This window comes from Mirounga leonina, unplaced genomic scaffold (genome assembly GCF_011800145.1).
Source record: "Mirounga leonina isolate KUSES-001 unplaced genomic scaffold, KU_Mleo_1.0 Mir_83, whole genome shotgun sequence".
Lineage (NCBI taxonomy): Eukaryota > Metazoa > Chordata > Mammalia > Carnivora > Phocidae > Mirounga > Mirounga leonina.
Genome location: NW_023270826.1, coordinates 1,284,723 through 1,310,248, shown reverse-complemented (window position 1 = coordinate 1,310,248; position 25,526 = coordinate 1,284,723). Strand labels below are relative to the sequence as shown.

The 25,526-nt window shown below is 43.1% G+C and overlaps 1 long non-coding RNA gene and 1 other non-coding gene across 2 annotated transcripts; one reads left to right on the top strand and one right to left on the bottom strand.

Annotated features, from left to right (window-relative positions):
* Positions 1–611: 611 nt before the first annotated feature.
* LOC118002849 lies at positions 612–11,570 on the bottom strand. Its single transcript, XR_004677189.1, has 3 exons — positions 11,057–11,570; positions 10,411–10,570; positions 612–1,379 (listed from the first exon to the last, which is right to left on the bottom strand). It is a non-coding gene; the product is annotated as an uncharacterized LOC118002849 (long non-coding RNA).
* A 2,041-nt stretch (positions 11,571–13,611) lies between these two features.
* Positions 13,612–13,684, top strand: TRNAK-CUU. Its single transcript has one exon. It is a non-coding gene; the product is annotated as a tRNA-Lys (tRNA).
* The last annotated feature ends 11,842 nt before the right edge of the window (positions 13,685–25,526 follow it).

The window sequence follows — 25,526 nt, the reverse complement described above, 5'->3', positions numbered from 1 at the left end:
TTGCAAATATCTTCTCCCATTCTGTCGGTTGTCTTTTGGTTTTGTCGACTGTTTCCTTTGCTGTGCAAAAGGTTTTTATCTTGGTGAAGTCCCAATGGTTCATTTTTGTCTTTGTTTCCTTGCCTTTGGAGATGTGTCTAGCAGGAAGTTGCTGCAGCTGAGGTCGAAGAGTTTGCTGCCTGTTTTGATGGATTCCTGTCTCACATTTAGGTCTTTCATCCATTTTGAGTCTATTTTTGTGTATGGTGTAAGGAATTGGTCCAGTTTCATTCTTCTGCATGTGGCTGTCCAATTTTCCCAACACCATTTGTTAAATCCTTTTTTTTTTTTTTAAGATTTTATTTATTTACTTGCGAGAGAGAGTGAGAAAGAGAACACAAGCAGGGGGAACAGCAGAGGGAGAAGCAGGCTCCCCACTGAGCAGGGAGCCTAATGAGGGACTTGATCTCAGGACCTAGGGATCATGACCTGAGCCAAAGGCAGACACTTAACCGACTGAACCACCCAGGTGCCGTAAAGATACATGTTTTAATTAACTTTGCCTTTTAAGTTTTACGGTATGATATTGACACCGTAAGTTTTTAAATTTAATATACTTAGATCTATCACTGTTCTCCTTTAGCCTTCTATTTCAGTGATAATACCAAGAAAGGCTCTACCTATTCCAAGTACATAAATATCCACAATTTTTTTTTTCTAGTAAGTTTTTAGATTGAAAGTTACTGACTTAAGTTAATGGACCACATCGGATGAGCAAAAATAAATTTGTCAATGTTATTGCTCTTTGATCCTCCCCCATAACTTCAGAGTTAAAAAAGCAAACCACACTTTATTTAAATAAATCAATAAACAAGCAAACAACACAGACACCATATATAGAAGATCAAATAAATAAATAAATAAAAGTCATGTCTCAGGAGAGTGAGGGTGGAAAAGTCAATGTTCCAGAGATGAAAATTACTCTTAGGGAAACAATTAACTCCCACTTTCCTGGGATTCAGACCTGGGAATCAGTACCAGTAGTGAACTAGCTAAACTAATCTTGACCATAGTGCCTGAGGGCCAAGAGAAAAGGTGACATAATCTCTACAGAACCCTGATCCCAGAGCACATGCAGATTTATTGATTAATGTCAGTACCTCTAATTTTATTTGGAAGAATTCCATTTAGAAGCCAAAGATCATTACACTGAAGTCTAGCACGCTTTCTTTTGCCTATTTTAAACATGAGTTGATAAGGATAGAGACTTTGCTCCATGCCTAGGACCAAAGCAGCACATATATTATGGTTAAATCCTTACTAAGTCGTATTTCAATATTGATAATTTGATGACCTCATTCCTCCATCAGAGAGCTGCAGTGGAAGCAAAAGACAGAAACCTGCAAGAAATATAGGGAAATGCCTAACCCATGACACGCATAGGTAGCCAGAAAAATTAAAGTAATATTAAAATAATTCAAGATTTCCCACCCCCCTAGTCCCAGGTGTTAAATGCTTTAGAAGAAGGGAAACCAAGTTGTGTTTAGACATATTTTCTTTCATCTTTTGTAATATTCCATTATCTCACTTGAGGATTCAGGCCCTACAGGAAAAGCGGAAATAAAGAGTGCAAATCTTTCAAAAAATTTTTGAAATAAAACATCTAGTGTAATGACTTTACTTGCATTCTCGGCACAGTAGAGCAGCTAAGAACCCTACTGTTTATTACCTGTCAGAAGACTTCTACCCAGACATCATTCTGACTTTTTTTAAGTCAGAAGACTTTCAAACATCTAAAATACTGGGGCGCCGGAGTGGCTCAGGCGGTTAAGTGTCTGCCTTCGGCTCAGGTCATGATCCCAAGGTCCTGGGATCCAGCCCCGCATCGGGCTCCCTGCTCAGCAGGGAGAGCCTGCTTCTCACTCTCCCTCTGCCTGCCTCTCTCTCTCTCTGTGTCAGATAAATAAATAAAATCTTCAAAAAAAAAGAGTCTTTAAAAAAAAACCTAAAATACTTAATTTCCAAAAATTACATTTTACTCAGATTTTCAAGAACATACCTATTATGCAACATAAGGTAGAGCTGTGTTTTTTTAGATCATACAAAAAAAGGATTTTAAAAGATTTAACAAAATTGTTGGACGCTATGCTGCGTTAAGCATGTTTTTTTTTAAAGATTTTATTTCTTTATTATTTTATGTCTTTATTTCTTTATTTGCCTGCCGCTCCCCCTGCTTCTGCCCTCTCTCTCTCTTTGACAAATAAATAAAATCTTAATAAAAAAAAAAAAGATTGAACTTTGGAGCTGAGAAATCCCATGTCTTCTCTCAGTCATATCAATCACATTAACTTTTAGAGCTGGGTCCTTTCATTTTTTTGATTGACTAACAGATAATTAACCTTAACATTGACAATTACATTCACTATGCTGACATAGATGGCTTCTTTTTTTTTTTTTTAAGATTTTATTTTATTTTATTTTGACAGAGAGAGACCCAGCGAGAGAGGGAGCACAAGCAGGGGGAGTGGGAGAGGGAGAAGCAGGCTTCCCGTGGAGCAGAGAGCCCGATGTGGGGCTCAATCCCAGGACCCTGGGATCATGACCTGAGCCAGACGCTTAACGACTGAGCCACCCAGGCACCCCGACATAGATGGCTTCTATAATTTTTCAATACCAGATGAGGTTTCCTGGATGAAATTTCAGTTTGGTAGTTGCATTGAGCACTCTTTTTTTTTTTTTTTTTTTTTTAAGATTTGTTTGGAGAGAGAGCATGAGTCAGGGAAGGGACAGAGGAAGAGGGAGAGAATCTCAAGGCGACTCCCTGCTGAGCCCGAGCACAGAGCCTGACGCAGGGCTCGATCTCGCGGTCCTGAGACCATCACTTGAGCCAAAATCAAGAGCTGGTGCCCAACCAACTGAGCCACCCAGTGCCTCTGGATTGAGCCCTCTTATGTGCAACATTGAGTGAGGTACTGCAGCTTTAAAAAAAAGTTCCGGGGCGCCTGGGTGGCTCAGATGGTTGAGCGTCTGCCTTCGGCTCAGGTCATGATCTCAGAGTTCTGGGATTGAGTCCCGCATCGGGCTCCCTGCTCCTTGGGAGCCTGCTTCTCCCTCTGCCTCTCTCTCTCTCTCTCTCTGTCTCTCATGAATAAATAAATAAAATTAAAAAAAAAAAGTTCCATGGGACTATTAACAGGTTTCCATAAAAATGCTTAATTTTTTAAAAATTTATTTTAAGTAATCTCTATCCCCAAGATGGGGTTCGAACTCACGACCCGGAGATCAAGAGTCGCATGCTCCTCCAACTGAGCTAGCCGGTGCCCCTATAAACATGCTTTATAAAGCATTAGTTATAAATGTGCTCTGCCAGATCTTTTTTTTTTTTAAGATTTTATTTATTTATTTGAGAGAGAGAGAGCACATGAGAGGGGGGAGGGTCAGAGGGAGAAGCAGACTCCCTGCTGAGAAGGGAGCCGGATGTGGGACTCGATCCAGGGACTCCAGGATTATGACCTGAGCCAAAGGCAGTCGCCTAACCAACTGAGCCACCCAGGAGCCCGTGCTCTGCCAGATCTTACCTGATGTGCTTTTTAAGGAGAAAGATCAGAATAAAGTGAAATTGTCCCTTTACACATATATCTCTGAAAGTAAATAGCAATTGCCAGGGGCCAGGCAGGGCTGGGGCAGAAATAGGGAGTGACTGCTAATGGGTATGTGGTTTCTTTTTACAGTGATGCAAATGTTCTGGAATTGGATAGTAGTGATGGTTGCACATGGTGAATGTACTAAAAACGACTAAATAGTGTACTTTAAAGGAGGGCAGTTTCTAGTATGTGAATTATATCTCAATTAGAAAAAAAAAGAATGAAGTGACTTTGGGGAATTTCTTTCTTAGGAATTTAGACACAGTTTTTTTTTTTTTTTTTTAATATTTTTATTTATTTATTTATTTGACAGAGAAAGACACAGCGAGAGAGGGAACACAAGCAGGGAGAGTGGGAGAGGGAGAAGCAGGCTTCCCGCGGAGCAGGAAGCCCGATGCGAGGCTCGATCCCAGGACCCTGGGATCATGACCTGAGCGGAAGGCAGACGCTTAACCGACTGAGCCACCCAGGCGCCCCTAGACACAGTTTTAAAGAAGATATTTCAAAAGGTCACTGCATTCTTTTCTGAAAAGTATCTGCATGTTTGCATAAAGGAGAATGAGTAACCTATATAAGCCCCACGCCTTGTTTGGAAAACCTGCTGTCTCACCCTACTGCTTTAATCTTTCTAGGAGTAGCTTATCCTTTTGTTTAGGATCAAAGGGTAGCTGGGCAAGAAACATTGTCCAGCAAAGATTAATGGGGTTAAGTCCCAGGAAGCCTGGAAGAGGGCCTCAACCTCTGCCACAGGAGTCCCAAGAAAGGAAATATACAGGGTTCAGGGAATGATTCTAGCTCCCAGAGCAAAAGGCCTAGAAATACCCCGTGGAATCTCAGTCATAGGCCCTGGGCACCCCCTTCTATTTGTCCCTTTGGTACTGTTGCTCAGACATAACTGGGCCCAAGAGTTCCAGAAACACAAAGCTTTCCAATTCAGGAGTGGGTGTGAACAGTGTTTGGTCATTGTGTTCCATAGAGAATAAAATGGCAGGTCCAGGAAGCCCTTTGATTTGTGATGCTAACTTTCCTCTCATTATACTGAGAAAAGACTCAAAGTTAGTCTGGTCTAGAAAGGGGAGCTGCCCAGATTTCCTTATGTGTAGGTAGTGTAAGGTAATTCTCTGATCGCACTGCCTGAACTGACTTCTCTTCTTGTCTTTGCCTCTCCCAATCCTAGTCATCCTTCAAGATTGGTCCAGGAGTGGCTTCCATCACCACTCTTTCTTTACCGGTAATGGTTGAGAGAGGATGTGGACGCTGGGGATAGTCTCCTGTGTTCAGATGCTGGCTCTGCGACTTGTAACTGTGAGCGAGCCATTTTCTCTCTCTGCGCCGGTTTCCCCATACATAACAATACATAGTCTTTGGAGTCAGACTTCCTGAGTGTGAATCTAAGCTTTGCCATTTAACTATTGTGGAACCTTGAACATTTTCCTAAACGGTTTTGTTCTTTTTTCTTTTAGGATTTATTTATTTATTTGAGAGAGAGAAAGCAGGAGCAGGAGGGGCAGAGGGAGAGGGAGAGAGAGAATCTCCAGCAGACTCCCTGCTCAGCACAGAGCCTGATGTGGGGCTCGATCTCATGACCATAAGATCATGACCAGAACTGCAATCAAGAGTCGGAGACTCAATCAACTGAGCAACCCAGGCTCCCCAAGGTTTCTCTCTTTAAAATGGGGATAATAAATAACATGTACCTCTATCTCAAAGGGTTTGAGGAGGTTTAAAGTAATCCATATACAGCATATAGAGGAGTATCTGACATATGGCAAAAACTAAGATGTTATAATGATATTGTTTTCATTTTCTTAGAACTACCTATCCCACTCCAGATAAGTGGGTCCCCCAAAGCCATGTGTCTATCATGGACAGTAAATCCATGTTACAACTGATTGGACCAGAGGAGAACAGCTGACTCAAACTGGCTGAGCCAATCAGATTCCTCTGCATGAGAATTTTAACAGGGGAGGGGCACCTGGGTGGCTCAGTCAGTTGAGTGCCAGACTCTTGAATTCGGCTCAGGTGGTGATCTGAGGGTTGTGGGACTGAGCTCCATGCTGGACTCCGCATTCAGCAGGGAGTCTGCTTGAGGATTCTCTTGCTCTCTCTCCCTCTCCCTCCGGCCCTCCCCCCACTCTCACTCTCTCAAATAAATAAATAGATAAATCTTTTTTTAAAAAAAGAATTTTAGGGGCGCCTGGGTGGCTCAGTCGGTTAAACGGCTGCCTTCAGCTCAGGTCGTGATCCTGGGGTCCTGGGATTGAGCCCTGCATCGGGCTCCCCACTCTGTGGGGAACCTGCTTCTCCCTCTCCCTCTGCCTACCACTCTGCCTACTTGTGCTCTCTATCTATCTGTCAAATAAATAAATAAAATCTTAAAAAAATAAAAAATAAAAAAAGAATTTTAGCAGGGATAAAAAAAGGAATTTTAGCAGAGACATGTAGAGACAGAGTTGGAAGCTGAGTCACTTTAATGGCAGGGCTTATCATAAGATACAAGGACCCCAGAATACTGCTGCTGAGGTTCCTGGTGCTGCTCTGACCCTTTCCCTTTAAGAAGTCTCATGATTTGACTTCTCTTTGTATTGAGTGAAATACTCCAGTACTTTTCTAGTAACATCTCCCTTTTTGATGAAGCTTTTGGTTACTTGCAAAAAAAAAAAAAAAAAAAGTTTCAGGGCGCCTGGGTGGCTCAGTCGGTTGGGCATCTGCCTTGAGCTCTGGTCATGATCTTGGAGTCCCGGGATCCAGTCCCACATCGAGCTCCTTGCCCGGTGGGGAGCCTACTTCTCCCCCTCTCTCTACTCCCTCTGCTCCTGCTCTCTCATTCGCTCTCTCTCTATCTCAAATAAATAAAATCCTAAAAAAAAGTTCCAGTTAATACTAATATATGTACTTTTGTATTAGTTATTGTGTGTGTGTGTGTGTGTGTATCAGGTTTAGTGGTTAAGAGCTGTATTAGTTAAGATCATGCTAGGTGCTTTGGGTTAGAAAAACCCAAAACCCAAATGGTGTAACCCTGTGTGATTTATTTCTTACTTATGCAAAATGTATTCAGTAATAGGGTAGAGTTTGGGAGTGGATTCCCTGCTGTATGTAGATATTCAGGAACTCCGTCCCCTCCCATCTTATGGTTCTGCCATCCCTTTTAAGACAGCCACGAAGGTCACAGAATTCAGAGAATCTGTAACCTGGATGGGAAAGAAATTTACATCTTTATTTTCTGTAGCTTTTATTGTAGGCAACAAACCACAGTAGTACTCATGACTTTGCCACCAAAAGAAATCACAGATTTTCATGTTATATTACAGATGTTACAAAATCTTGAAATAATGTTTATACTCACCACTATTTAAAAGTTATGATAGGGCGCCTGGGTGGCTCAGTTGGTTAAGCGACTGCCTTCGGCTCAGGTCATGATCCTGGAGTCCCGGGATCGAGTCCCGCATCGGGCTCCCTGCTCGGCAGGGAGTCTGCTTCTCCCTCTGACCCTCCCCCCTCTCATGTACTCTCTCTCATTCTTGCTCTCTCAAATAAATAAATAAATCTTTAAAAAAAAATAAAAAAAATAAAAGTTATGATAGTTACTAGACTTACCACTAGTTCTAATTATTTAATGTGTTAATAAAAAACCCATATGATATTATATCACAATTAAAAAAAATTCCAATGCCTATATTTCAATATTACTTGTTTTCTTTATAATCCTATTTTATGCATTTAAAACATTATTCTGGAGTTCTACAAAATACTTGACTGATACTCCTCAAAAGTATCTGTCAAAGGTCATGAAAAAAAGGGAAAACACAGGTGCCTGGCTGGCTTAGTCAGAAGAACATGTGACTCTTGACCTTGGGGTCATGGATTTGAGCCTCACATTTGGTGCAGAGATTACTAAAAAAAAAATAGTAAACTTAAAAAAAAAAGGGAATTACAGACACTATCGCAGACCAAAGGACACTGAGAAGACTTTTTTTTTAAGATTTTATTTATTTATTTGTCAGAGAGAGAGCACAAGCAGGGGGAGTGGCAGGCAGAGGGAGAAGCAGGCTCCCTGCTGAGCAAAGGAGCCTGATGTGGGACTTGATTCCAGGACCCTGGGATCATGACCTGAGCTGAAGGCAGAAGCTCAACAGACTGAACCACCCAGAGATCCCAAACACTAAGAAGACTTAACAATTAAGTACTACATGGTATCTTGGATTAGATCCTGGAACAGAAAAAGGACATTAATGGAAAAACGAGCTCAATCTGAATAAAGTCTGGAGTTTAGTTAATGATAATATACTAATATACTAATATTGGTTTCTTAGTTCTGGCAAATGTACCTCAGTAATGTAAGATGATAAGACTGGAGGACACTGAAACTGAGTGGGGAATATAAGAAAGTTCTCTCTACTATTGCAATGGACTGAATGTTTATGTCGCCCACCCCCACCACCCAATCATATGTTGAAATCTTAGTGCCCCATGTGATGGTATTAAGAGGTGGGTTCTTTGACAGGTGATTAGTGCCTCCCATGAATGGGAGTAGAGTCCTTATAGAAGAGGCCCCAGAGAGACCCCTCACCCCTCTGCCATGTGAAGTTACAGTAAGAAGACACCTGTCTATAAGGAAGCAAGCCCTCACCAGACACCGAAAGTGCTAGCGCCTTGGTTTTGGACTTCTCAGCCTCCAGAATTGTGCGAAATAAATTTCTGATTTTTATAAGCCATCCAGTCTATGATATTTCATTATAGTGGCCCAAATGGACTAAGACACTATCTTTGCAACTTCTCTGTAAATCTAAACTTATTCCAAAATAAAAAGTTTATTAAAAACGGGGTAGTTTGTGCCTGGGTGGCTCCATTAGTTAACCGTCTGACTCTTGATTTCAGCTCAGGTGATGATCTCAGGGTTGTGAGATCAAGCCCCAAGTTGGGCTCCGTGCTCAGAGGGGAGTCTGCTTGAGATTCTCTCTTTTTCTCTCTCTCCTTCTTCCTCTGCCCTTCCCCCGCTCTCTCTCTCTCTCAAATAAATAAATAAATAAATAAATAAATAAATAAATAAATAAATAAATAAAATCTTTAAAAAAAAAGCATGATTCTGAAAAGGGATTCAGGTATCCATGGCACAAAAGGATAATGCCTGCCCTAGAGCCTCAGATGCTATTGCACAAGGGCAGAGAGAGCGCCAGATCAAGTGGGAAGCTTCTGTGGGCCAGGCCTGGTGGTAGGAACAGCTCTTCTGCCTATGTTCAGTCACACGGTCTGTCCTGACACAAGAAGGTCTGGGAAATGACAGTAACTCCCGGACTGGGCAGCAAGTCTGCACTGTGGAAGGGCACACAACTCAGCTAGCCACCTACCATGTGAGTTCTGGCAGGGGGAGTTATGGACTTCCTGTCTCTCAGTCCGGATTCTAATAGGAAACAGATGTCACACTCAAGAGATTCAAGGAGGGTTCGCTTACAGAGGGAAAAAGTTCAAACGTGAGGGTGGCAATAATGCAGGACCAGGGCCAGCAGAACCCAGGCCGGCAGAAGCCCCGAAGGACTGACAGCTCGAGGGCGGGAAGTCAGCCATCACAGTAGCATAGTAAGGAGTCCTTAATGAATCCTCAACAAATAGTTTTAATTAAGTTGCAATAAAATGGAATGAAAAAGCTGGGAAATATATTACAAAGCCAGGCTGGCCTTGTGTGGAAAAGTTTAAGAATAACTTCTGTAAGTGCAAACACTTGAATCAGACAGAACTCATTTGAGTTCTAGCTTCTCCACTTTTTTTTTATAGTTTTTTTAAAATAGATTTTTTTATTTATTTGAGAGAGAGAATGAGAGGGGGAGTGGGAGAGGGAGAAGCAGACTCCCCACCAAGCAGGGAGCCCGATGCAGGACTCGATCCTGGGACTCCAGGATCATAACCTGAGCCAAAGGCAGTCGCTTAACCAACTGAGCCACCCAGGCGCCCCAGCTTCTCCACTTCTCAATAAAATAGGACTTGCTTCTGTAAATATTAAAATATTGACTATAAATACATTCCTAAGTTTTATTACCTATCTTTCCATCTCTGGCCTGAGCCTTGAGGCTGACTGCCCCAGAGCAAGAGAGAGCAGTCAATGCCCTTTGTTGCAGGATACTTGGCTGATGGAGGAGTTCGAACATAGAGCTCCCCTGACTGTAAACAAGAGATTCCTGCCTGCTCCTAAGGCCTTGCTGGGTGGGAGGCTGGAGTGGAGACGGAGACAGTGTCTCCAGCCCTCTTCAGCCCTGACGGGGGAGAAGGGAAAGCAAGAGAAGAGCGGGGCATAGATAGACACTCACGTCCTGATTTCCTTTCTTCAGAGTTTAGGTCTGAAGGGAATAGGGGCATCAGACTCACTGATGCATATGCTGATAATAGGGAGACACTCTTGTTCTTCTTTTTTTTTTTTTTAAAGATTTTATTTATTTGACAGAGAGAGACACAGTGAGAGAGGGAACACAAGCAGGGGGACTGGGAGGGGGAGAAGCAGGCTTCCCGCTGAGTAGGGAGCCCGATGCGGGGCTCGATCCCAGGACCCTGAGATCATGACCTGAGCTGAAGGCAGACGCTTAGCAACTGAGCCACCCAGGTGCCCCCCCCCACACTTTTTTTGAGTAGACTGGGCATGGAGCCTGAGCTCAATGCATGGCTTGAACTCACGACCCTGAGATCAAGAGTCAGATGCTTAACCAACTGAGCCACCCAAGTGCCCCAAGACACTCTTGTTCTTGATCAGTTTGAGGACTCTGAGATGAGTTGTCCGAAAGGCTGCCCCCATGCTAACCTGGCAGTTCAGCCCTATCCGGCAGAGAGAAGTCTTGAGGTAGCTTTCCTTGCGATATGGTCGAGGCCCAGAAGTTTTCCCACTCCTCAGCCCTTCCTCAAAGTCAGAAGGCAGCTAAGTTGAGAAGGGAAGACACGCAGATCTTCCGTGTGTAAGGCACCTAGCAGATATTTAATATGTTAGCTACTTTAGAGATATTCTGAGGATTCAGACAAAACTTTGAAAAGGTCTATACAATGCTTTCTCCATTCCTAGAGATCGTAGAACAGAACAGATCCTACCCCCGCTCTCCCCTTCCTGTCTCCATCCTTCCTCCGCCCCACACCCTGCCCTTGCCCCAGCTGGGATGATTTTGGTCTGAGCCTTCCCAGAAGCAGAGAGTTGGGCCAAACGACCTCTTGAGGTTTCTTTCTGCTTTTTGACTCAGCAAATGTATTGAATTATTCCCTCTTTTGTATTCTACAACCACATTTTTTTTGTCACTTCTCTGACCTTGCTATTTACACAATTTCCTTTGCCTTGCAGTTTCTAAAAAGGAAAGCCAGAACACGTGCATCCCCATTTTAAAGGCATATTGGCAGCATCCATTAAATTCTAAACTATTAAAGATAATTCTCTCCCCCTCTCGCATTTAATGAACCCATACCTTGCATAAACTTGCTATGGGAGGGTCTCAGAAATTTGGGTGAAGACCACCATCACCTGCCACAGGATTCACCAAAAGATGGCAATTGCAGTAATTGTAAAGGTCTGGTCTGGGGCAGGAGTGTGGTGCCCTCGAGGAGGTGAGAGACGTTCAGTCTGGCTGGTGGATCCATGAGGGGCTGTGGAGGAAGTATTCACCAAATCCTCTTCTTCTTTTCCCTGGCCACTCAAAGAGACGACATTGCCCAGACCCCATAGAGATAGGAGCAGCTGTGCGACTAAGTCAAATAGGATGTGAGTGAAAAAGATGCACACAGGGCTGCTTGTGAAAAACCTCTTTTATGATTGTATTAGTTTTCCTCCTGCTTCTGTGACAAATTACCAGACTTAGTTACTTTTACTTAAAACAACACGGTTTTGTTCTCTTCTAGTGGCTGTGAGTCAGAAATCAGTTTCCCGGGGCTAAAGTCAGGGTGCTCACAGAGCTGGTTCCTCTTTGAAGATCTAATGGGGAATCCATTTCCTTGCCTTTTTTAGCTTCTGGAGGCTGCCTGGGCATGCTCTGGCTCATGATCCCTTCCTCACCCCAACATATTTTTTTTTTTTTAAGATTTTATTTATTTATTTGACAGAGAGAGACACAGCGAGAGAGGGAACACGAGCAGGGGGAGCGGGAGAGGGAGAAGCAGGCTTCCCGCCGAGCAGGGAGCCCGGTGCGGGGCTCGATCCCAGGACCCCGGGATCATGACCCGAGCCAAAGGCAGACGCGTAACGACTGAGCCACCCAGGCGCCCCTACCCCAACATCTTTGATCCTCACATCTTCTCCCTCCTCTGACCTTCTTGCCTCCCTCTTATGAGGATTACATTTAGGGACCGCCCAGATAATCTAGGATAATCTCCCCATCTCAAGATCCTTAATCACATCTACAAAGTCCCGTTTGCAATGTAAGATAATGTTCCCAGAGTCTGGAGATTAGGACGTGGACATCTCTGGGGACTCGTATTCAGCCTACTGCAGTGATCCTCCTACTTTGTCTTTCCACACCTGCAGAGAACGATGAAACTGAAAGAGATGGGAAAGTCCCATAAACTGAGTGACTGGGTAGAACACAGTTCTCCTGCTGACTACACTGAACTGTGAAATGAGAGAGAAAAATATTTTTGTTGTGGTGAGCCACTGTGGTTGACCGAATTATTGGCCCCGATATTTTAACCACCGGCCCCCATGTCAACACCTTTGCAAAGGCCTCCTTGTGGGCAGAGTGTACTTCCGGGCCCTTTGACTTTGGGCTTGACAATTTGACTTGCTCTGGCCGGGAGCATGTGAGTGGAGGTGCCTGACAGCGTGCTCAGGCCTTGAAGGTCACTCGAGCCTCCGCGTACTCTCGTTTGCCTCTGCCATTGCCACGGACCTAGGCTAGTGCTTCATAATGGAATGGTGGTTGTTTTACACCAATAAAGGTTAGGATGGCTTCCTAGATAGCAAAGGTTAACTAATATAGCTATGGAGATTTTAACTTGTTTATGACAGGCAGTTCGACTAAAGCAGGGGCTGGGAGAATAACGGAGTCAGGGAGATGGAAGAATAGAATGTCCTGGCCAGAGGGGCGCCTGGGTGGCTCAGTCGTTAAGCCTCTGCCTTCGGCTCAGGTCATGATCCCAGGGTCCTGGGATTGAGCCCCGCATCGGGCTCCCTGCTTGGTGGGGAGCCTGCTTCTCCCTCACCCACTCCTCCTGCTTGTGTCCCCTCTCTTGCTGTGTCTCTCTCTCTGTCAAAAATAAATAAAATCTTAAAAAAAAAAAAAAAAAAAAGAATGCCATGGCCAGAGAGTGGGGCGTTGGAATCTATTATTCCAGTGGAGTAGCACTTCCTGGTGACAGCAAGGTCAGGGTACAACCATGAAGGGAGGGGCTAAAACCACATGGAGGCATTGTCCATGGAGATGAGCAGAGCAAAGAGAATGACAGAACTTGAGTTGACAGAACTTGAGCTGGAATGGAAGACTGACTATAAGCCAAGGGCCTGAGCCACCCCTGAATAAAGGGGGCTGGTCTTGAGACTGGGAAGCTAAACATCAGGTAACTTGGGAAAGAAGAAAATTCAGAAATGCTAGAATGACCCCATGAAGAGTACTAAGAGTGGGAGACCTCCTCCAAACTTCTGTTGTCTGGAAACCAGGGAAGGGTGAAGCAATTGGGAGGTGACGTCTTGCTTGGAAAGATGAGCTGTGCTTGATCTCAGTTGTCTGATTTAGTCCCCCAGGAGAAGAAGAAGAAGGGCAGTGGGGATGGGAAGGCTTCATTAAACCACAAATGTTGTGAGATTATACTGAAGCTTCTGCTAAGTGAATCAAAGCCCTGTGGCACTGGCTGGGTACCTCAACAAGGCCTGAATTAGGTGCAAATGCAAAAGTATCTCCCACTGGCACATTTATTGGATAACTGCTTTTGTATCAATTGGCTCCTTATTTTATAAAATTTAGGATAAGGCATAATGCATGTCAACTATATAATACAATAATAAATATTAAAAAATAAAAACGGCAAGAGGGGTGCCTGGCTGGCTCAGTTGGTAGAGCATGTGACTCTTGATCTCAGGGTCATGAGTTCAAGCCCCATGTTGGGCATGGAGCCTACTTAAAAATAAATAAATAAAAATAAATAAAATAAAATGTTTTCTCAGGGCACCTGGCTGGCTCAGTTGGTGGAGCATGCAGCTCTTGATCTCGGGGTTGTGAGTTCCCATGTTGGCTTTAGAGATTACTTAAAAATAAAATCTTTATAAATAAATAAATAATAAAAGGGAAAGGAATAGCATGAGAGTATGTTGCATGTCCTTTGTAGAAATCGAGTGTACTAATAATACAATAATAAATGGGCTTGATGTTTAAGTGCTCCTAAAAAGGATCTGGAAGTGCTCAAAAAATTCTTCCTGCAGCTCTAAAGACATCTTGAGGATATTAAGTTCATTTTTCAAAGTTGCAAAAGCTGCCCTCTGAAACAGACTACAGCTTCCTGTCCTCCTTATGGAAGGCACTACAGTGGTGAAATTCTAATTCCAAATAGTCTACACTGTGTGGTAGGCAGAGCGATGGCCTCCGACGATATCTGTGTCTTAATCTCTAGACCCTGGGAATGTGTTACCTTCCAAGGTGAAGGGGAGTTAAATTTGCAAATGGACTTAAGTTTGTTAGTCAGCTGGCCTTGAGAGGCAGAGATGATCCTGAATTATATTAGGTGGGGCCAACATAATCAATCCCAAGGCTTCTTGTAAGTGAAGGACAGAAGCAGAAGAGGAGACCCAGAGAGGTGGCAGTGTGAGAAAGACCTGGCCCAATATGGCTGAAAGGGGGCCAGGAGCCAAGGAGTGCAGCCAGCCTTGCAAGGGAAAAGGAAAGGAAGCAGATTCTTCCCTAGAGCCACCAGAAGGAATTCCACCCTGCTGACACCTTGATTTTAGCCTCATAAGACCCCTTTTCACTTCTGAGCTCCCAAACTGGAAGATAATAGTAGTTTCCTCACATGTGCTTATCAGTACTCAGCTGAAGACTTGATGGGAACCCTCTTCAGATCTTTGGAGCTCTCTCTTTCTGTGCAGCCAATCTCTCTGGTCTCTGCCCTGCAAATTCCAGCCACCCGAGGCTTCTCAAATTCTCAACTCTGTCTCCTTCACTCGGGAGCCTGCAAGGCTCGACCTAGCTTCCCCCTCTCTGTACCACTCCCTGGAAACATCCCAGGCAGTAAGCCAGAGCGACTGTAGACCTCATCTTTTTATTTCCCTTCAGAGATCACGTTCTCTGCTGCCTCTTGTCCAATGTCTGAAACTCTTGTTTCACAGCTTTTGCCCAGTTTAAAAAAAAAAATGTTTTAAGGCAGGCCGCGGATTTGGTTCCTCTTACTTCATCATGGCAGAAAGCAGAAGTCGCGGGAGCCATACTTCTGTCACAGATGGGCTGTTTTTCCCTGAACAAGTTTGTTAGCCTCTCAGACCTCACTTCCTCCAGTGATTCTTTTTCAAAGTAGACTACTTTTTTTTTTTTAAGATTTTATTTATTTATTTGAGAGAGAGAGAGTGAGAGAGAGCATATGAGAGGGGTTAGGGTCAGAGGGAGAAGCAGACTCTCCGCCGAGCAGGGAGCCCGATGTGGGACTCGATCCCAGGACCCTGAGATCATGACCTGAGCCGAAGGCAGACGCTTAACCAACTGAGCCACCCAGGCGCCCCAAAGTAGACTACTTTTCAGAGCAGTTTTAGGTTTATACCAAAGTTGAGTGGATGTTACAGAGAGTCCCCATATACTCCCTGCGCCCACACGTGCATAGCCTCCCACATTCTCAACATCCCCCCCCCCAGAGTGTGATGTTTGGTGAACGTGCATTGACACGTCATTACCACAGGGTCCAGAGCGTACAGTACGGTTCACTTTTTGTGTTGTACGTGCTGTGGGTTTGGACAAATATATAGTGACAAGTATCTACCATTATGGTATCATACAGAGTAATTTCACTGCCCTAAAAATCCTCTGTGCTCCACCTATTCATCTCTCCCCACATCCTCTACCCCTGGCAACCACTGATCTTTTTACTGTCTCCGTACTTTTCTCTTTTCCAGAATGTTATATAGATGGAAATCATACAGTATGTACCTTTCCTTTTCTTTTTATTTGAGAGAGAGAGTGAGTGAGAGAGAGCACACAAGCAGGGAGAGGGACAGAAGGAGAAGCAGACTCCCTGCTGAGCAAGAAGCCCGATGCAGGGCTCGATCCCAGGACCCTGGGATCATGACCGGAGCCGAAGGCAGTCGCTTAACCAACCGAGCCACCCAGGCACCGCACACAGTATGTACCTTTTCAGATCGGCTTCTTTCATTTAGCAATATACACTTAAGCTTCCTCCATGTCTTTTCATGGCTTGATACTCCACTATCTAGATGTTTCACAGTTCATCCATTCATCCACTGCAGGATGTTTTGGTCGCTTCCAGGTTTGGTCAAGTATGAACAAGCTACTATGAATATCTGTGTGTAGGTTTTCGTGTGTGCATAACTTTCATCTCCTTTGGGTAAATAGCAAGGAGCACTATTGCTGAATCGTATGGCAAGAGTATTTTTAGTTTTGTGAGAAACTGCCAAACTGTCTTCTAAAATGACATTCCCACCAGCAATGAATGGGAGGTCGTTTTGCTCCGTATCCTTACCACCATTTGGTATTGGAAATGTTCTGGATTTTGGCCATCCTAATAAGTCTGTAGTGATAGATCATCGTTGTTTTTAATTTGCATTTCCCTGATGACATAATGATGTGGAGCGTACAGATCATATACCATTTGCATATCTTCTTTGGTGAGGTATCTGTTAAGGTCTTCGGCTCATTTTTTTGATCAGGTTGTCTATTTTCTTATTGTTGAGTTTTAAGTGTTCTTTGTGTATTTTGGATAACAGTTGTTTTTTTTTTTTAGAGAAATGTCTCTTGCAAATAGTTTCTCTTAGTCTGGGGCTTATCTTTTCATTTTCTTGACAGTATCTTTCATAGAGCAGAAAATTTTAAATTTAATGAAGTCCAGCTTATCGATTTTTTCTTTCATGGATTGTGCCTTTGGTGTTGTATCTAAAAAGTCATCAGCAAATTCAAGGTCCTTTGGGTTTTCTCCTATGTTACCCTCTAGGGGTTTTATAGTTTTGTATATTACATGTAGGTCTATGATCCAATTTGAGTGATTTTTTTGGTGAAAGGTGTAAGGTCTGTGTCTAGATTTTTTTTTTTTTTAAGATTTTATTTATTTATTTGAGAGAGAGAATGAGATAGAGCATGAGAGGCGGGAGGGTCAGAGGGAGAAGCAGACTCCCTGCTGAGCAGGGAGCCCGATGCGGGACTCGATCCCGGGACTCCAGGATCATGACCTGAGCCGAAGGCAGTCGCTTAACCAACTGAGCCACCCAGGCGCCCCTAGATTGATTTTTTTTGCATGCAGATGTCTAGTTGTCCCAGTACCATTTGTTGAAAACTCAAAGGATCTTAGGTGATATTTGTGTAGGTATAATATAAATGTCAGCTGCATGGATGTCCTCAAACTCTTTGAAATTCAAATAGCAGTTAGTTCAAATACTCATCCCCAATGTCTCTGAGGATTCTCTGGAGGTTAGGCTCCTCTTGGTTTCCTCTGGTTGAGGTCGTGTTTCCAGCCACATTACAGCCCCTCAGCCCAGTGTTGCTTCTGTCTTTTCCTCACCTCATCCCCTCACTAGAGACTGCCTCAATCTCTTCTCTCTGAAGCACTGCTCACCTATAATGTACGTGAGCAGATATTAACAAAGGAAGAGAGGCATAGAAGAGATGATATTTAGGGCAGAATGACCTAAATTGGATTTTAACATTTCTGAACTTAAAAGTCCCTGGTCCGTTCTTTCTTACGAAGAAATCACTCTGTATCTCTTCCTTTGAGGTTGCAGTCTCTTGGCATTATGCTGGGTCCGTCTTGGGGTCACTGCTGACCCATATGACATCTTTGTGCACATTTAGAAAAAAAGCAGCTCTCCTTTAGCAGGCCTCGCAATTCACAGCTTGACAGCAGAAAGTGGGCCAGATTTCAGCCCCAGTGCCCCCTCATCTTGCTTAGCCTTCATCCTTCCCTAACCTATTTTTGTCCTTAATCCCCCAAATTCTTGTTCATTTCTTTTCTTTTTAAAGATTTTATTTATTTATTTATTTGACAGAGGGTGAGAGAGAGTGAGAGAGAGCACACAAGCAGGGGGAGGGGCCGAGAGAGAGGGAGAAGCAGACTCCCCACTGAGCAGGGATCCCAATGCAGGCGCTTGATCCCATTGTCCTGGGATCATGACCCAAGCCGAAGGCAGAGGCTCGACCGACTGAGCTACGCAGGTGCCCCTCTTGTTCATTTCTTATAGAGCACTGGAGCTCTTCCTTTACTGGCTCTAGGTCATCCAAGTTATTCCCCGAAGTCTCCTCTTCATAATTAATTTTAAAATGTGCTCCTAGGTACCTCAAAAAGTTAAAAACAGAACTACCCTACAATCCAGCAATTGCACTACTAGGTATTTACTCAAAGGATACAAAAATACTGATTGACAAAATACATGCACCTGATGTTTATAACAGCATTATCAATAATAGCCAAATTATGGAAAGAGCCCAAATGTCCAACGACTGATGAATGGATAAAGAAGATGTGGTATATGTATACAATGGGATACTACTCAGCCATAAAAAAAGAATGAAACCTTGCCATTTGCAACAACCTGGATGGAGCTAGAATGTATTATGTTAAGCGAAATAAGTCAATCTGAGAAAGACAAATAGCATATGATTTCACTTGTATGTGGAATTTAAGAAACAAAACAGATGAACATAGGGGAAAAAGAAGAGAGGCAAGCCAGACTCTTAACTATAGAGAACAAACTGAGGGTGGCTGGAGGGGAAGTTGGTGAGGGGATGGGCTAAATGGGTGATGGGTATGAGGGAGGGCACTTGTGATGAGCACTGGGTATTGTATGTAAGTGATGAATCACTTAATTGTATACCTGAAACTAATGTTACACTGTATGTTAACTAGCTGGAATTTAAAGATTTGTTTGAGAGAGAGAGAGAGAGAGAGGAAGCATGAGCAAGAGGGGCAGAGGGACAATCTCAAGCAGACTCCATACTGAGTGTGGAGCCCAACTGGGGCTCGGGGCTCAATCCCACGACCCTGAAATCATGACCTGAGCCAAAATCAAGAGTTAGTTGCTTAACTGACTGAGCCACCCACGCACCCCTTACCTAACTGGAATTTAAATAAAAACTTGAAAAAAAGAAAGAAGAAAAAAAATAAAAATGTGCTCCTAAACTATAACAGTTTTAACTCTGGAAGGAACAATGGGGTGTTAATTTTTCTCCCCCTCATTACACATACATTGTAATGATGGTGATGGTGATGATGGTGATAATGATGAAAGGACTAACAGCCCTGAAGTAAATGTGCTTAAGTTATTATATGAAGAGAAAAAATGTTTTTCCAGGAAAATCAACAGTCCTTTCTTTAACATGTAAGAGATTGCATATTATACCCATGTTAACTACAGAATAGAAACCAGAGTCTCTAAAGTGCTTTTCCCCCTCTCCCTCCTCTAAAGTGCATTAAGCTCTCAAGATTAAAAATGCTTAACTCTGCAGATGCATTTTGCAAATGTAGATATATGGCAGAAAGTCAGGAAGTTCCTGGAAGACAACAGGATGTCAGTCCAGCTTTACAAAGCATATGTAATTGTCATAGTCATCACATTCTTTTTTTTTTTTTTTTAAGATTTTTTATTTATTTATTTGACAGAGAGATAGAGAGCACAAGTAGGCAGAGAGGCAGGCAGAGGGAGAGGGAGAAGCAAGCTCTCCACTGAACAGGGAGCCCGATGCAGGGCTCGATCCCAGGACCCTGGGATCATGACCTGAGCCGAAGGCAGCGGTTTAACTGACTGAGCCACCCAGGCGCCCCTAGTCATCACATTCTTGAACAGGCCACAGGGAAGCAAGAGACATGGGCCACATATTTGACAATGTATTTCTTCAATTCTAGGATATACTGGTAGCATATTGGGGGAAACAAAAAAGGCAGTGTATTAAATGTGCACATCAACAATAACCTACGTCCTATAAAAACTTTATATTTTTAATTTTTATTTATTTATTTTAACATACCACAATTACTTGTGTTGATGGCTTGGCTTTAATTTAAATTTTTTAAAAAAATTCCAGTGTAGTTATCATACTGTGTTATCTTAGTTTCAAGTGTACAATATAGTGACTCAACAATTCTATGCATCACTCAGTGCCCACTATAAAGGGTGTATTCTTAATCCCCTTCCCCTATTTCACCCATCCCTCCCACCCACTTCCCTTCTGGTAATCATCAGTTTGTTCTCTATAGTTAAGTTTGTTTTTTGGTTTGTCTCTTTTTTCATTGTTCTTTGTTAGCAAGGGGCCTAGAACACAAGAGTGTCCCCTGCTCTGCAGAAATTCAGAAGGAACTGCAAAGGAAAGGCTGGGGATTATTTACTCCTTGTATTATTCAATCTAACTCAACAAATATTTAATGGCCATCTACTTTATACCAAGAATTGGGCTGGGACCTGCTATAGGAGGAAATGAATGTTGTGATTATCTCGTCTTAGGAAAAAAGAGATGAGAAATATTTAGTAAATTTAATTAACTGAATTTTGGGTTTAAATAGTAATTAATTAATTAGATTTATTTATTTATTTATTTGACAGAGAGAGAGAGCACACACAAGCAGGGGGAGCAGCAGAGGGAGAGGGAGAAGCAGGCTCCCCGCTGAGCAGGGAGCCCGATGTGGGGCTCAATCCCAGGACCCCAGGATCATGACCTGAGCCGAAGGCAGAGGATTAACCGACTGAGCCACCCAGGCACCCCTGATTATGTTATATTTAAATTGTCAAATACATTAAATGAATTAAACTAAATATGTTAAGTATGTTATGTTGCTCTAATGTATCTATTTAATTTAATGTATTGTTTTATATACCTGACTTAAAGATAATTTTGCATTTGTCAATAATACTAACCAAAGTTAGTATTTGAGCCCCAATGTGGGGCTCAAACTCACAACACTGAGATCGAGTTGCATGCTCCACTGACTGAGCTAGCCAAATGCTCCAAGAATGCTTTATTTTAAGTGGCACTAACCCAGTTTCCCCAAGAAAATTAAAATAAATGAATCACTAGAGTATACACCTTACCTCTAATTCCTGGGACTGAGGAGTAAATGAGTCAATTAAGAAATACCTCTTACTTCTAAAATAGCAAACTTGAGACGTACTAGGACATGGCAGGTCCTTGTTCCCGATGACAAGAGTGAATGGCCCTGTAGGACACCTTAGGATTAGACGTTGTCCAGGTATGTGTCATAGCCAGTCTCCAAGATGGCCCCAGGGATTCTTGTCTCTGACAACTGCAGGCCTGGCCAAAATCTGATTGCATCCTCATGACAGAATCCAAGGCCAAGCCCTTTCCAAATTCCTGACTCATAGAAACAATGAGAGAGAAAACATGATTATTGTTGGTTTAAGCCACTACATTTTAAGATAAATTATTACTGATACAGAATGCACTGAGGTGATTCAAGTCATTGAAGGGTATTAAGCAGAGAAATACATAGCCAGACTTGCATCTTAGAAATAATACCACCTGTGGTGTGGAAGTTGGGAAATTAAAGGCAGGGTGCTAGTCAGGAAGCTATCATCCCATCCAGGTATGATGTGGTAGGGACCAAAACTAAGTGAGTGGCAATCAAGCTGGAGGTTAGAGAAATGGATCAAAAAGTGTTTATAAAAGACAGGACTGCCTCCATTAAGTCACTGATTGGCTGTGGCAGGAAAGGTAGAGACTAAAATGATTTGTGTTCTTTTTTTTTTTTCCTTCTAGAATCTTGGTGTAATACCCAGCTCTGACTACTTGCTAAATTGTATAACTTTGTAGAAAGGATATCCATTTGCCCTCCAGATCTACTCTTCACCCTTTGCCCTCTGTAGAGTGACTGACCCATATAATCTGTTCAATGTCTTTGACTTCCAGTTGGGTTCAACCAGTGAAGAGTTCCAGCAGAGATTGGAGGACGAGAAGACAGTGAAGGTGGTGTTATAGTTATCCAACTGCATCCCTGAAAGGTCACCTTGGGCTGCCTATGTCCCTTGACCAAAGGCCACACTCCTCTTCTGGCAGGGTCCACGTCTCTCTGGATTGTGTGCTCCCTCTCTGGCCAACAGGTAGGACTAGCCCTGATACTGTTATCGCTGGTGGTCTCCCTACACACTGCACACACTTGTGTAAATTGTACCTTTATTACCCCACCTTGAATTATCCTAATTTGAGTGTGCTGTTTCCTCCTGACTTAGATACATCTTTTTTTTATTTTTTTATTTTTTAAATTTATTTTATTTTTTTTTTAAAGATTTTATCTGAGACAGAGAGAATGAGAGAGACAGAGAGCACATGAGAGGGGGGAGGGTCAGAGGGAGAAGCAGGCTCCCTGCCGAGCAGGGAGCCCGATGCGGGACTTGATCTAGGGACTCCAGGATCATGACCTGAGCCGAAGGCAGTCGCTTAACCAACTGAGCCACCCAGGCGCCCTACATCTTTTTTTAAAAAAAGATTTTATTTATGGGGCACCTGGGTGGCTCAGTCATTAAGCGTCTGCCTTCAGCTCAGGTCATGATCCCAGGGTCCTGGGATCGAGCCCCACATCAGGCTCCCTACTCTGCAGGAAGCCTACTTCTCACTCTCCCATTCCCCCTGCTTGTGTTCCCTCTCTCGCTGTCTCTCTCTCTCTGTCAAATAAAATCTTTAAAAAAAAAAAAAAGATTTTATTTATTTGAGAGAGAGAGAGAGAGAGCATGAGCGGGGGCGGTGGGGGAGGGGGGAGGAACAGAGGGAGAGGGAGAAGCAGACTCCCCGTTGAGCAGGGAGCCAGATGCGGGGCTCAGATCCCAGGACCCCAAGATCATGACCTGAGCCAAAGGCAGACGCTTAACCGACTAAACCAGCCAAGCGCCCCAACAGATACATCTTGATAGAAGCAATTTACCAAACTATTGTTGGCCGTAAACATCCAATTATGAGATCGCTTTTTTAAAAATTTTTATTTTTTATGTTTTGTTAGTCACCATAAATTACATCGTTAGTTTTTAATATAGTGTTCCATGATTCATTGTTTGCATGTAACACCCAGTGCTCCATTCAGTATGTGCCCTCTTTAATACTCATCACTGGGCTAACCCATCCCCCTACCCCTCTCTCCTCTAAAACCCTCAGTTTGTTTCTCAGAGTCCAGAGTCTTATGAGATTGCTTTTTAAGGAATAACTACCTAAAGTTGTGCTTGGAAGGAATGAGACATAAAACAAATGAATCTTCATAGGGACAAAAAAAAGGAAACAATACAACACAACCAAAAGAGCAAGGGGTGTGGAACCTGGAGATCTCAGCTTGAGTTCCAAATCAACAGTTTAGAACACTTTTGGTCTCATTTTTCTCATCTGTAAAATAAGAGTTTTAAAATAGATTAGTGGCCTTGTTTCTTTTTAAGATTTTATTTTTAAGTACTCTCTACACTCAATGTGGGGCTCAAACTCACAACCCCAAGATCAAGTCGCCCGCTCTTCTGACTGAGCCAGCTGGGTACCGCTAGATCAGTGGCTTTCAACCTGTATTTCACAAAACATCACAGTTCCAAGTGGTACCTCAATGGCCACCAACCTGGGAGGGGAGAGATACAGAGAAAGGACAGGAGGAAAGAGACAGAGCCCCATCCCTACTTCAACAAAGGCATCTCTGTTCTCTGCTTTATATGGAACAGAGTAACCAAGGATGTGACTGATAATTCCAGATCAAAGACAGGCTACTTGATTTTAAAGACTTCGGAGGTCATGCATGCAAGACTGGGTATTCTAGCCGCCAGGGGAAGTCTGGGCTTTGGGCCGTGTGTGTGTGTGTGTGTGTGTGTGTTTAAAGAGCAGTTTGGGATATCTGCCCTTTGTGTGCATTAAACTGGGTGGGAGGGTACCTGGGTAGGTCAGTCATTAAGTGTCTGCCTTCGGCTCAGGTCATGATCCCAGGGTCCTGGGATCGAGCCCCCCATTGGGCTCCGTGCTCAGCGGGAAGTCTGCTTCTCCCTCTCCCACTCCCCCTGCTTGTGTTCCCTCTCTCATGTGTCTCTCTCTCTCAAATAAATAAATTAAAAAAAAAAATCTTTAAAATAAATAAATAAACTGGGTGGGGAAGGACATCCTCCTTCCCTCTTCTAGGACTCATTGGAGCTGTGTGTGTGTGTGTGTGTGTGTATGTTTGTACAAACCAGGGCAGTGCTGGGGGTGGTGGAAACTAGTCCAAATCTGAGTCTCCACACTCCCAGCAGAGACCAGTAGGCAAGCAAGAGGAAGACTGGGTCCCAGCCTGAGTCTGCTCCCTGGAGTTCATGGAGGTATTACAGAGAGGAATTCTGGGGAAGGAAAAAAGACACGGTCCTGGGATTGGTCTGCACGTGTGTGCATGTGGTAGAGTTGTTTAGTTTTAATGTTAAAAGGAATGTGATTATATTTTGGACCCCCATCTGGTAGAAGCGGCACATACTCATGACATATGGACAGTGCACGGTCACAGAATAGGTGCTCAATAACTGGGGAATAAATGAATGCATGGATGAATGAAAAGTGGATGAATTCTGGGTTACACTGCACTAGAAGATAAGGGTTCTGCTTTTAAACGCATGTGTGAAAAGCAGTGAGCTAGTTCACATTAGAAGTCCAGTTAGCTGTGATAACCAGTGAGTGTGGGCATACCTGTTCTTGCTGGACCCTTGCAGGTCCTTCAAAACATCAGGAAGGGCTACTGGCAAAAGCAGGGAAAGAAAAATAGTAGAGAATACAAATCTCAAATGATGCACATTTTTCTATCTCTGTCATTGGCATTTTCTTTCTTTTATGGTTCAACAAGTTCAAAGAAAGATTTCAATGATTTAAAGCTGCAAAGTAGTCACTAGATTTTTTTTTCAACTTTTTATCTTGCAATAATTACAGGTTCACAGGAAGTTGAAAGACAAGTATGGAGAGACTAGTGTACATTAAAAAATGCGTACCTTACAACAAAACATATTTCTAAAATGTAAAATCCAGTTAAATATCTGGGGATCACTTTGTTGCATTTAGTTCTTCTGACATGTTGATTATTTTAGAAATTAGGATCTAGCAGGTAATTGACATTTAAATGGCATCTCAGACACACTTCTGATTAAGGAATCAAGTTGGTTCCAAGAAAAAAGTTATTGCTCTCTTTCAGAGGATAAGCCTTCAGAAAAAAAAGTCACTCAGTAGGGAAGTTGCAGAGAGAAAGGGTTATATTTACGGTGTTTCAAAAACTGGGAGTTCTCCGTGAAACCATTAGCTGCCTGGCTCTCTGGAAGGTAACCAGTAGAGGGCACTCCAGGCTTCAAAGACTGCAGAAAACCCTCGTGGATCAGTCCAGAAGCCGTAATCTCTTCACCTTATTATGAGCTTGCCCCTTGGATGATCGTAGTTTTCTTGGTGACAAAAACCAAAACTTCTGAACTCCCAAGTAGCCATGTTAATATTACACGAATAATTAAAAAATACCCAATGTTCTTGCATCATTGTTGCCCCATTATTCAACTTCTTTGAATCAGTCGCTTAATGATACAGGATTCCAAGAGGTAACAAACCCATGATTATCAGGATTTCTTGATCCTGGACGCTCTTGCCTGAATCCACCACATACATTGCCTGAACCCAAATGCAGTGCAGAGCTATTTCTACATTAGCCTCTAAATAAAAACACCAACGTGCTTTGAGCAGCTTGGCAGGAGAGCAAAGCAGGCTCTTTTTCACCTTTTATAAACAGTGTACAAATAGAATTATAATTTTCCCCATAAACATGGAGACATAAGTAGAACTT